Below are 13,278 nucleotides of genomic sequence, written 5' to 3' on the forward strand. Positions count from 1 at the left end.
ACAGATTTGCCAGACTATTGGCTGCTATCCAAAGTTTTAATTCAGGTTTTTTGAATGTTACTCCTTCTTACAATCAATTTTGTGGTTAACTGTGTAAGATTAAAGAGAAGATGGGAAATTGGGCCCAGAGGAGTCATATCACAAACCACTGGGATTTCTGAACACTTGGATAGAACAGGCGTTCCCAAATACAAAAATAAATAAGCTATAAATAACGAGAACAAGAGGCGAAGAGTCCTTGAAAGTGAGGTCATAGGTTGGGGAAACATTTCAGTGATGGGGCAAGAGAAGTTATTCCCTCTGGTTCAAGAGCCTGATGGTTGACGGTTAATAACTGTTGCTGAGCCTGGTAGTGTGAGTCCTGAGGCTCATGTACCACCTCCCTGATGGTGGCAGTGAGAAGAGAGCATGATCTGGATGCTGGGGGTCCCAGGTTTACCTATGAGCAGTTCTATGGTTACTCATCACTGGTTAGAAATATGATTCTTGATTTGTGGCAAGTTTTATAGCTACTATATTAACGTGAGGGAGTAGAAGACCCTTCAGCCCCCAGATGTTTTCTGGCATTCTGATTCTGGTTTTCTGATCTATATGGCAGACCCTATACATGTTCTATTCAAATTTCAGAAAGCTTAAGGGGATTATGTATTGAAAACATTATCAGTCCACTTTGAAATTTTCTTTTGGCCAATCCTTGGTAGATTGTAAGCATTTCCAGGAACTCTTATTTTTAAAATTGCAATGTGGAGCCTGTGTCTTCAGGAAGTTTCCACAAATAATATTTATAGCCATTTATTCTTGTTTCTCAGTTGCTTCCACTGCAGAATGTCAGGTAGTTTAATTAACTTGAGTCAAGAAAGTACTGATTTATTATTGTCACATCTATCAAGGTAGAGTGAAAAGCTTGTTTCACATACTGTTCATATAGATTCGTAATTGCCAGGGTCACCCATCTTATAAAGGCGCTACCTAGAAGAAGCCAATGGCAAACCACTTCTGTAGAAGAATTTGCCAGGAATAATCATGGTCATGGGAAGACCATGATCACCCACGTCATACGACATGGCACAGAATGATGATGGTTAGTTTTAAGCTCTCTTTAGTCAGTGTTGCTTTGTAACATGTACAGAAATCAGTCTGTAATTGTATGTATAGATCGTGTACTCAAACAAATGGTTTCTGTGAACACATCTCACAATTTAATTCAGTTCTCTTTCAATCTTTTTATTAATATTTAGAATATTATGAATGAGATACAATTCAAATAATGGTAAGGAATTACAAATATATAGACTCCCATTATACATAAAAAAATACATAAACAATGAATACAGCATAAGTAAGTTTCCCAAAACATAAACCATATAGTATATATATGAACAAGGTAAGTTTAGATATTCCATAATATATAGTATAAAAAAGAGAAAAAAAAATCTATCTAAGAAAGTTAGCTAATCTACTAATCTAATCTAGTATCAAGAAAAAGAAAAAAAAACAAAGAAGAAAAAAATAAAAAAAAACTTTTAAAAAGAGAGAAAAAAAGGGCTGTTCATAGTATCTCACGAGTATACATAAACATCAATGACGTCAACTCCGATCCTCTCAACATACATACGATTAAAGCTGAAAAAAAAAACAATAAGCCCGGCACAGGGCCATTACATCATATGAAAATATTGAATAAATGGTCTCCATATCTTTTCAAATTTAATAGAAGTATCAAATACAGCACTTCTAATTTTTTCTAAATTTAGACATAACATAGTTTGAGAAAGCCAATGAAATACCATGGGAGGATTAATTTCCTTCCAATTCAACAAAATAGATCTTCTAGCCATCAAAGTGAGAAAAGCAATCATTCGACAGGCGGAAGGAGATAAGTGAAGTAAATCCATCATCGGTAAACCAAAAATTGCGGTAATAGGATGGGGTTGTAAATCAATGTTCAATACCGCCGAAATAATATCAAAAATATCTTTCCAATATTTTCTCAAAAGTGGACATGACCAAAACATATGAGTTAAAGAAGCGATTTCTAAATGACATCTGTCACAAATAGGGTTTATATGAGAATAAAAATGAGCTAATTTATCCTTGGACATATGGGCCCTATGTACAACCTTAAATTGTAATAATGAATGTTTGGCACATATAGATGATGTATTAACTAATTTAAGAATTCTATCCCAATTCTCAATAGGAATAATAAGATTAAGTTCTCTTTCCCAATCATTTTTGGTCCTATCAAAGGGCACTGAACGTATCTTCATAATTATATTATAAAGTTTTGATATAAGCCCTTTTTGAAAAGGGTTTAATTCAAACAAACTTTCCAAAGTATCTGAAGACAGAGAATTTGGGAACGAAGGAAGTACCGTACTTAAAAAATGCCTAACCTGTAAGTATCTAAAAAAATGAAATCTAGGCAAATTATATTTATTAGCTAGTTGCTCAAAGGACATAAAACAGTTGTCCAAAAATAAGTCGGAAAATCTAAATAATCCCTTAGTTTTCCAAGCCAAAAAAGCATGATCTATAATTGAGGGATGGAAAAAACAATTAGATACAATAGGACTATTTAACACGAATTGAGTCAACCCGAAAAATTTCCGAAATTGAAACCATATACGTAAGGTATATTTAACTATCGGGTTGTCAATTCGCTTCGGCAATTTAGAAAGAGCAAAAGGGAGAGATGTCCCTAAGATAGAACCCAGAGCATAAGCAGAAACCGATTTGGTTTCCAAACTCACCCAATGAGGGCCAAAAGGACCATCCCATTCTTTCAACCAACATATCAAATATCTAATATTAACAGCCCAATAATAAAATCTGAAATTGGGTAATGCCAACCCACCATCCTTCTTTGTCTTCTGTAAGTATATTTTACGTAACCTGGGATTTTTATTCTGCCATATATATGAAGAAATTTTTGAATCAACATTAGTAAAAAAGGATTTCGGAATAAAAATTGGTACCGCTTGAAAAACATATAAAAATTTAGGTAAAATAACCATCTTAATAGCATTAATCCTACCTATCAGAGATAAAGATAATGGTGACCACTTAGTAAACAAACCTTTAATCTGATCAATTAAGGGTAAAAAATTAAACCGAAATAATTCTTTATGGTTTTTGGTAATTTTAATCCCTAAATAAGTAAAAGAATCATTAGTTAATTTAAAAGGTAAAATACCATAATTTGGGACCTGTCTATTCAAAGGAAACAATTCACTCTTATTAAGATTTAACTTATACCCAGAAAACTCACTAAATTGAGCCAACAATGATAAGACTGCTGGAATAGATTTCTCAGGATTAGAGATGAATAATAATAAATCGTCTGCATATAAAGATACCTTATGAATATCTGTTCCACGATTAATACCCAAAATATCCTGTGATTCTCTGATGGCAATTGCCAAAGGTTCTAAAGCGATGTTAAATAGTAATGGACTAAGAGGACAACCTTGTCTAGTGCCCCGAAATAAACGAAAAAATGGAGATCTTTGATTATTAGTAAACACCGAGGCTACTGGAGTTTGATATATCAGTTTAATCCAAGAAATGAAGGTCGGACTAAAATTAAACTTCTCCAACACATAAAATAAGTAGGGCCATTCAACTCTATCAAATGCTTTTTCCGCATCTAATGATATAACACATTCTGAAGTATTATGTGAAGGAGTATAAACAATATTCAATAATCTCCTAACATTGAAAAAAGAATAGCGATTTTTAATAAAACCAGTTTGGTCTTCCGAAATAATTTGGGGTAATACCTTCTCCAACCTAGAAGCCAGCAACTTGGAAAAAATCTTAGAATCCACATTCAATAAAGATATTGGTCTGTAGGATGCACAATCAGTAGGGTCTTTATCTTTCTTCAGTATTAAAGAAATGGAAGCTCTATAAAAAGATTGTGGCAACTTCCCCAATCTAATTGCTTCTTCAAACACCTTGCATAGCCAAGGAGATAGAGTATCAGAAAAACATTTTAAAAATTCTACTGTATACCCATCTGGACCTGGTGCTTTCCCAGAATTCATTGAGGAAATAACCCCTTTAATTTCCGCATCCGTAAACGGAGTATCTATTACTGAAATATCATCAGATGATAGTTTTGGAAAATTCAATTTCCCGAGAAAATCACACATGGTATTATGATCCTGAGGGAATTCAGATTTATACAGGGTATAAAAGTCTTGAAAAGACTTATTTATGTCATCATGGTTAACTGTCAAATCCCCATTCTGCTGTCGAACCTTAGTAATCTGTCATTTAACTGAAACATTCTTCAGCTGACTAGCTAACAGTTTTCCTGATTTATCACTATGTATATAGAAATCAGATCTGGTTTTCATTAATTGATTTTCTATCGGAGATGTAAGTAATAAACTATGTTCCATTTGAAGTTCAACCCTTTGTTTATAAAGTTCCATGCTAGGAGTAGTCGAATATTTCTTGTCAATCTCTTTAATTTTATCAACCAGTAAAAAAGTTTCCTTCTTAATGCGTTTTCTCAGACCAGCAGAATACGAGATAATCTGTCCACGTATATACGCTTTTAAAGTGTCCCAAAGTGTTCCGCATGTGATATCCTCTGTGGAATTAGTTGAAAAGAAGAAATCAATCTGTTCCTTCATAAATTTAATAAAGTCCGGTTCTTGCAATAAGGTAGAGTCAAATCGCCATTGTCTAGCATTTAAAGCTGTATCCGTAAAATTAATAGAAAGTTTTAATGGAGCATGGTCAGAAATAGCTATAATATCATAATTACAACCAATTACCAATGGAATAAAACAAGAGTCAATAAAAAAATAATCAATTCTCGAATAGGAGTGATAAACATGTGAGAAAAAAGAAAACTCTTTGTCATTAGGATGACGAAATCTCCAAATATCAAAAACTCCATTATCAGTCAAAAAGGAGTTAATACAAGTGGCCGACTTATTGGGTAGAGTCTGAATAGGTGTAGATTTGTCCATCAAAGGAATTAAACAACAATTAAAGTCACCACCAATTATTAACTTATATTCATTTAAATTAGGTAAAGAAGTAAATAAGGACTTAAAAAAGTCAGGACAATCCACATTCGGGGCATAAACATTAACCATAGCAACCTTTTTATTACCGAGTAAACCCGTAATTAACAAAAATCTACCATTCGGATCCGAAAGGATATCGTGTTGAACAAATGCAATAGAGGAGTCAATAAAAATTGAAACTCCCTTAACTTTGGCATTCGAATTCGAATGATACTGTTGACCCCGCCAAGACCTAAAAAAGCGATATTTGTCCTCCTTCCTCACATGAGTTTCTTGTACAAAAATGATATGAGCATTAAGTCTTTGGAATACTTTGAAAATCTTCTTTCGTTTAATCGGATGGTTTAATCCATTAGTATTCCAAGACACAAAGTTAATGGTTTGAACCATGTTTCTAAAGTCATCCCTTTGGTATATAAAGGGTTAACCATGTTATAAACTCATGCATTCGGAAGAGGGACAAAAATAAAGAGCGGACCCGGAAGTGACGACATCGTAGACATATTTGTAGTTCATGAACAGCCCAAGTAAAAAAACTAAAACAAATTGATAAGAAAAAAATTAAAAAAGAAAACAGACCAACCCCCACCCCCGTAAGAAAAAGAAAAAAAGCCAAAATATGGCTAGAAAGAAGAAAAAATGAAACTAACTCTACCCCCATATCAGCGGCAGACCACTCCGTGTTTAACGGATATATATATAAAAAACCACCCGAACTTTAAGAATTATGATCGCAGTACTAAAAACTGCGCTTCTTAATATGCTGAGTTGTAAAGAAAAAGGGAATAAAATCATTAAAAGTTTATAAATCGGGTTATAACCCAAACAAATCAAGAAGTATTTAAACTATGATAAGCGATGCATTATAGGAAGAAGACGAAAAAAGAAACAATAACGTCATCTTAAACTAAACCAATACTTTACAAAAAACCATTATCTTGATATTAAACAAAAAATTCACTTCGAAAGGTTAAAAATAAACCTTCAAGGGAACAAAAATAATAGACAAAAATATAGTATAGTAGTTAAAGTGTATAAGACAGCGATTAATATAACGAAAACACACTTTAACTTAAGTATGAAGTATAGGATAAACCTACACCAATAACCAGAGACTAACCCTGGTTTAAAAAAATCAAAAACCATCTTTCACGATCAGAATCACTCATTTACTGGAGAGTAGTAACTGTATCAGTAGGGAAGTTCTCTTCCAAATACTTTTTCGCTTCAAAGGTAGACAAAAATACTTTACGCGGAGCATTCGGGGGGGGGGGGGAGATCCTGAGCTTCGCTGGGTATAAGAGCGCAGGTTTTAGATTTTTCTCATAACATTCAGACATCAGAGGTTTAAAAAGCAGCCTTTTTTTCATGACTTCTGGGCTGAAATCCTGGACCAAGCGAAAACAATAATCACGAAATTTAATCATCCCAGCCCTTCGAGCTTCACGAATGAGTTGTTCTTTATCGTGTACGTAATGAAATCGGACGATTACCACCGGGGGCTTATCTGAAACCGTCGGTGATCGACTCCAAATTCTATGTGCTCGGTCAAGTAGCGGAGGGTTTACTGGAAAAACCGACGGAAACGCATCTTTTAGAAATTGAGCAAAGTATTTCGAAGGATCGCCTTGTTCTATGCCGTCTGGGAGACCAAGTATGCGTAGGTTCTGTCTTCTGGACCGATTCTCCAAATCGACACTCTTGGCTTTAAGTGTCTCCACCAATTTAATAGTCGAAATTAAATCCTGTTGCAATTTTTCAATTGTCAAATCTCGTTTCCGCGCTTCCTCTTGCAGCAATGTGATAAGCGCTTGCTGCTGGTTAATTACTGAATCCGTCTTAACCATATAATCTTGGAAAACCTTTATGTCTCGTTGAAAAGCCTGACGTTGTTCCTCAAATTTTTTATCCAAAAGCTCCATAAGCAGTTCATAAGTTAACTCAGTGCGTTGCGGTTGAGCTGGCTTCTTTCCATTACCGTTCGGGTTTCGCCCCGGTTCTCGTCCTTTGGATCTAAGAGCCATTTCTGTTTGCATATCTTCCAAAATTCACGATAAAATCTTAACAATAAGCCCGAGAAAGTAGCAAAAGTCTTTTGGTGTAGGTAACAATAAGTTGAATAAGGGTGATCAAAGGTTAAAATAAGTAAAGATTATGGAGCGGATCTGAAACAGTACTCACTCCATGAGCGTCTCCCGCTGACTCCTTAATTCAGTTCTGTAAGGTTAATTTCTGCTTTATCGTCAATATTGACCTTTCCTTAATTTGACTCATTATGCCCCATCAAACAATATATTTTGTTGTCAAATGGTAGTCATTCAGGATAGTTATTCATTAATAATGAAAGAGTACCCTTTCCTGGTAAAGAGTGGAAACTACTTTTGACCATATGGTGTAGTTTCTTGGCATTGAGGCCCTCTGTTGATCGGGGTTTGGGAGATTTGACCACGGATGTTGTGTCCCAGCTCTCTGCATGATATTACATGCCAAGACAGTGTGAAAGGGAGATCAAGGTGTTGCCCATGGAGTATGCTTCCCTCTTCACAACACAGAGGAACAGCAGAGAGTGATACAGTTTGGCACCAGTGGTGTTGCAGGAGTTGCCAGTCAGTGCTGAACTCATGGTAGGTCTGCCTTGGGACTCCAGCTTCGGCTTTTTCCCTCTGGGTTTATTTCCAAAGCCTTCCCCATGAGTGGGTGTAGCCACAAGGCAGCGGCAATTTGAGATCAGAGGGAGTCGCTTCTCGGCAACTCATGGAGTAAGAAGCTTGTCAGCTCTGCTCCAACCTCTTACAATCCTTCTTCCACTGCTACTTTTGTTTAAGCTTTGAAGATTCATTACTTCTAGTGAAGGATTGACAATTTAATTAGGATGCTGGAACTCGATCTGGAAAGGTATTCAGACGTGGCAAAATTATTTCTGAAACTGAAAAAAACTGAACTTACGACGGAAGCAGAAGAAGCCTTCTCACCTGAAAGAGTGTTTTCTTTGATGCAAGCTACTAACACTAAAATTGGAATGGTGGACTCTAAAATTGATAAACTGATGAAAGCTAATGAAAAGCTTGAATTAATTGTCTCTGCCATCCGGGAATCTTTGAGGCATTTGGAATCTCAATATCAATTGCTAAAAATGGATAGTAATATAATCGGAAGGCAACAGGAGGCACTACATTAAGTGATTAAACAGCAGGAATTAAAGTTCTCTCCCATGGAAAAGAGAATTGCTGAAGTTTCTTCTGAATTATCAAGAATTAAGAAGAAAATGATTGATCTCGAAAGCAGAAGCTGAAGGATGGATTTACGCATACTGGGGTTGCCTGAGAACATGGAAACTCCTGAGCCATTAAAGTTTTTTTACAACTACGTTGCACTCACTTTTTAGTGAGATACTCAAAACCCCTCCGTTAATAGACAAGGCGCACCGAATTTCTCGTTCCAAGCCATCGGTGGAGATGAAACCCCGCGCGGTGATTCTGAGTTAACACTATTTTGCTACTAAGCAAGCAATTCTTTGAGATGACTGGAAGTGGGGGAAACTAACTTATAATGGTGTAGAATTTCGTAAAGTTGAAGATTTTGTCCCTGAGGTGTATGCAGAAAGAATTAAATATCATTTTTTTCTCTTTGTATCTGATGTTGTGTCTTTACTCATTGGTGCCAGTATATAACTTTTTTTTAAATGGAGCCTGCCGTTTAGAGACAGGGGTTTAGGGTGTTTAGATTAGCATACCATCTGCCTATTGGATGGTTTGTTTTCTGGCTTTGGGGAGAGAGGGGTGGGGCTATTCGTTTAGGTTTCTTCAACTGGGTTGTGTTGCCTTTATGGCATTTGTTTAGTTTATTATATTTTCGCTTTAGTAATTCATTTGTTATCATTTTCTAGTTAAAGTTAAGATTGTTTAAAGTAAATTCGTTGTCTGTGATATATCACACCATGCAATGATAATGTAATGAAACACCCAGTTTCGCCGCATCTTGTGGGAAAATACCAGTCTGGAGAAATGGGAAGGAGGGGCTCATGTGTGCAGGATCAGCGCGAGAAAAGTTTTCTTTCTACACACTAGAAACATCAGTGAAGCAACGCCGTAAGTTCATGAGATAATCGATATGTTGAATTAAAAATGTTAACGCTGATTCGGTTAAAAGTAATGACAATTGATAAAGTTTATGTTTTTGTTATTTAAAGAGTTGCGGATAGTTTGCGTTGAAGTGTATTTAAAGCAGTCGATGGCGTAGGTAGATTCTGACTGTATGTTGCACTTTAATGTAATATAGTTGTAGTTTTACTTTTGCAAGTATTTATGATGTAAATGTGGTATCAAGAAGGAAACAAATACTGTATATATTTTGTATTGTTTTATCAACAGTTTTCACCATACATTAATGTGGAAGAGTGAACAGTAAACGGTTAATCTTACTGGGACCGCCTCATTGATTGGTTTATGCTTGGTGTTTAGTTCAGAGTTCTTTTACACCTGTGCAAGAACACTACATGGGTAGTTCTGACAGAGTTTCCTGTCAATCATGCTGTTTTTTTTCTTTCTGATCAAATCGATAATTTGTTCTTCCCTGCGGGTTTGGTTTATTTCAGTGCACTAATTTATGTTATAAATCCCTAAATTAAAGTCTCAGTATCGATGTTAATAAAATTAATATAATTTCTTGGAATCTGAATGGCTTGAATCAACCTATTAAGCGTAGAAAGATTTTTAAGAAATTGAAAACATTTCAAGCCGATATTATTTTTGTGCAGGAGAACCACATCTGTAGGGAAGATAAAAATCTTTTTTTTTTTTAATTTTGGAAAGGCTCTCAAATTTGAGCAAAGTTGGCAACACTTTACTCATTATTTTCTTAGGCTCTGATTTATGGCCCTTCCAGTTACCTTTTTTAAGTTTTGGATTTGATCACAAAGTTTTTCTTTTTTCCAGTGTTACAATCCAGTAACAATGAATATATGATTGAAACAGGGTTTTTATAACAAATAAAACATTTATTAAACACTGCTAAAAAAAAACTCAAAAAGTAAACAAACAACTAACAACCAGAAGTCAGTTGCGCTACGGCAGCTCGAACAGTTCTTAAAGCGGTAATGCAAAAACAGTTCTTAAAGTGATAATGCAAAGACAGTTCTCAGAAGTAGTAATACGAAAGTCCAAAATTTTATGCAGTCACTTCGGAGAGACTTTTTGAAACAATTTAAATTCTCTTTCACGTCGTGTTACTGCTGTTCCCAGATGAAGTATGCTTTGATCAAAAGATTCATGATGAAGAAGATGAAACAGCTTAAAGGCACTGACTTTTCTTTGGTGAAACTTTACCCAACCCTCTTCTTCTGGGAGAACAGGAGTAATCATGGGCACAGCTGAAGAATTCCGTCTGAATGAGAATCAAACAAAGTCAAACTTGCTTTACCGTCGAAATCAACTTTCCTCGATCATTAACTTCCCGAACTTCAAATCGTCACTCTCCAATGACTGGACTGGCAGTATTATGGCAAAACTGCCGGCAATAACCTTTGACTTAAGGCAGAAAGTAAAACTCCACTTTTAAATGAAACTGTGTCATAACATCGGAATATGCAGCAGCATGGAGTCACTACCAAATTTAACCACGGTCTGCCCACGTCACAGGGTGGGTTCTCCTTTTAGATCCGGTTGAAAAAAAAATCACATGACCTATCACTGGCTGGAAAATGACGTCACTCCCCCATCACAGGACCATTACCTCATGTCCAGCATAGCTTCAATTACATCACGGTCACGTGACAGGTACAAGATACCCACAGGTACATAACACGTCCCTCCAAAAAAATTTGATCTGTCAAGAACAAAATTTTAACAATTAACTATTTACAGGAGAACACAAACATACAAAATTTACAATGTACACATTATACATAGTATTATCATACATCAACTGACAAATTATTCCACAGGAGTATTACAGATGTTAAAATATCACTCCATATAAAAAAAATTACATTGTACATTCAACATCGAGATAGACAATCAGCAATCACATTATCTTTACCTTTTATATGAGTTATCAAAATATTGTACTCTTGTAACATTAAATCCTTCGTTACTAAATTGGAATTTAATGCATTTCCTTAACCATTGTCTCTAATCAAGCCTGGACTTACAACAGAACTAAGGTAAGTCACAGTGGCATTTCCAAATTCACTTTTAGCCAAATTAATAGTTAAGTTAGCTTATGAAAGCCTTGCAAATAATTTCTCCATCACAATAATGTGTGCTTCCCAAGTATCATTCCTTGTCACCAAATCATCAATATAAGCATCTGTATCCTTTAATCCTTGAATCACAGAGTTAATCATCCGCTGGAAAGTACCTGGGGCATTCTTCATCCCAAATGGAAGAACATTGTATTCATATAACCCAGATGGAGTTACAAATGCAGAAATCTGTCTACCTCTATCCATTAACAGAACACACCAATACCCTTTCAATAAATGAATCTTTGTAAGGAACTTTGCTTTTCCAACTTTATCTACACAATCATCTACTCTAGGAATTGGATATGCATCTGTTTTCATTACAGCATTCACCTTCCTGTAGTCTGTACAAAACCGAATACTACTGCATGGTTTTGGCACCATAACACAAGGTGAACTCCAATTCGAGTTAGAAGTCGAATAATATTATTCTCTAGCATATGTTTAATTTCTTTCTCAGCAAGTTCACATTTTTCCATGTTCATCCTATACGGATGTTGTTTAATGGGTTTGGCATCTCCAACATCTACATCATGTGAAGCTACAGTGGTACTCCTAGGAACGTCTGGAAACAAATCTTTATATTTAAAAATTAATTGTTTCATTTGCTGTTTCTGCTCTGGTTGTAAATGTGCTGATTTTTCATCAATATTTTCCAGAATGGTTGAGTTTGGTAATCTGACAGAAACAACATTAGGTTTAGAATGAGTTTCAGATGAATCATCTATTATGTTCCTAGTGAGATCAGACTCATTATTATTGACCACAACAGTCATAGTAGCAGACTGTTTCTCATAATATGGCTTTATCATATTTATATGGCAGAGTTGTGTTGGCCTTCTACGATCTGCAGTTTTTATCACGTAATCCACCTCATTGATTTTAGACACAATTTCATAAGGACCATGAAATCTAGCTTGTAAAGGGTTTGTTTGCACTCGGAAAGAACCAGCACATTATCTCCAGGTTCAAACATCCTCATCCAAGATTTGTTATTGTACCAGGTTTCATTTTCTTCTGAGCCAATTTTAAATTTTCCCTAGCTAAGCTACAAGCTTTATGTAATCTGTCCTTAAATTTCAAAACATAGTCCAACAAATTAGTGTGTACCTCTTTACTAATCCATTGTTCTTTCAATAAAGCTAAAGGTCCTCTAATTCTATGCCCAAATACAAATTCAAATGGACTGAAACCTAAGGAATCTTGTACCGATTCCCTTACTGCAAATAGGAGTAAGTGTATACCCTCATCCCAATCATTTTCATTCTCCACACAATACGTCCTAATTATATTCTTGAGGGTAGAATGAAACCCTTCCAAGGTACCTTGCGATTCTGGATGGTATGCAGACTCAGTGACTTCCTTAGCTCCCAATTTATAAACTATCTGTTGAAACAATCCACATCTTTTCATAAACCAGGCCAGTAAAAATGTTTTAAAATCTTGTCCACAGTTTTCCTTACCCCTTGATGTTCGCCTAAGGGCACTCAATGAGCTAAAGTTAAAATCTCATTTCGATAAACTTTAGGGAAAACTACCTGGTAAACAACATTCCATTCATCACCTGCAGGAATTGTAGGCGGTCTCCACTTCCTCATCAGTACACCTTTCTCAAAATAATATCCTACTGGTACCTTCTCAATTTCACTATCTGGTAGAACTTACTCTTTTAATTTTATAATCTCAGGGTCTCTACTCTGCTCTGCAATCATCTCCTTCCTGGACAGAGACAAATCTTCATAGTCAGACTTAATCCAAGAATCTTGTTCAAACAATGAGGATAATAAACTTTCTGACACATCCTCAAAACTCGAATCCTGAGTTGAACAGTCATGAGTAACAACCTTATTCTGCACATCAATTTTTTTAGCCATAGCTGTAGTCACAACACAGGAAGAATCTGTGTTAGAATCCATCCGTGGTTCCTCTGACTCTATTGTCAAATGCACTACAGGGAAAACTTGTCCATTTGCCAAATCATTACCTAAC

At 35.6% G+C, this 13,278-nt stretch overlaps 1 protein-coding gene and 1 pseudogene across 1 annotated transcript in view; one reads left to right on the top strand and one right to left on the bottom strand.

Annotated features, from left to right (window-relative positions):
- Window positions 1–13,278, bottom strand: part of LOC140732511 (AP-4 complex subunit beta-1-like) — an 870,212-nt gene that overhangs the window by 681,740 nt on the left and 175,194 nt on the right.
- LOC140731504 (AP-4 complex subunit beta-1-like) overlaps window positions 1–13,278 on the top strand; it is a 97,641-nt pseudogene that overhangs the window by 56,501 nt on the left and 27,862 nt on the right.

This window comes from Hemitrygon akajei, chromosome 8, assembly GCF_048418815.1.
Source record: "Hemitrygon akajei chromosome 8, sHemAka1.3, whole genome shotgun sequence".
Taxonomy (NCBI): Eukaryota; Metazoa; Chordata; class Chondrichthyes; order Myliobatiformes; family Dasyatidae; genus Hemitrygon; species Hemitrygon akajei.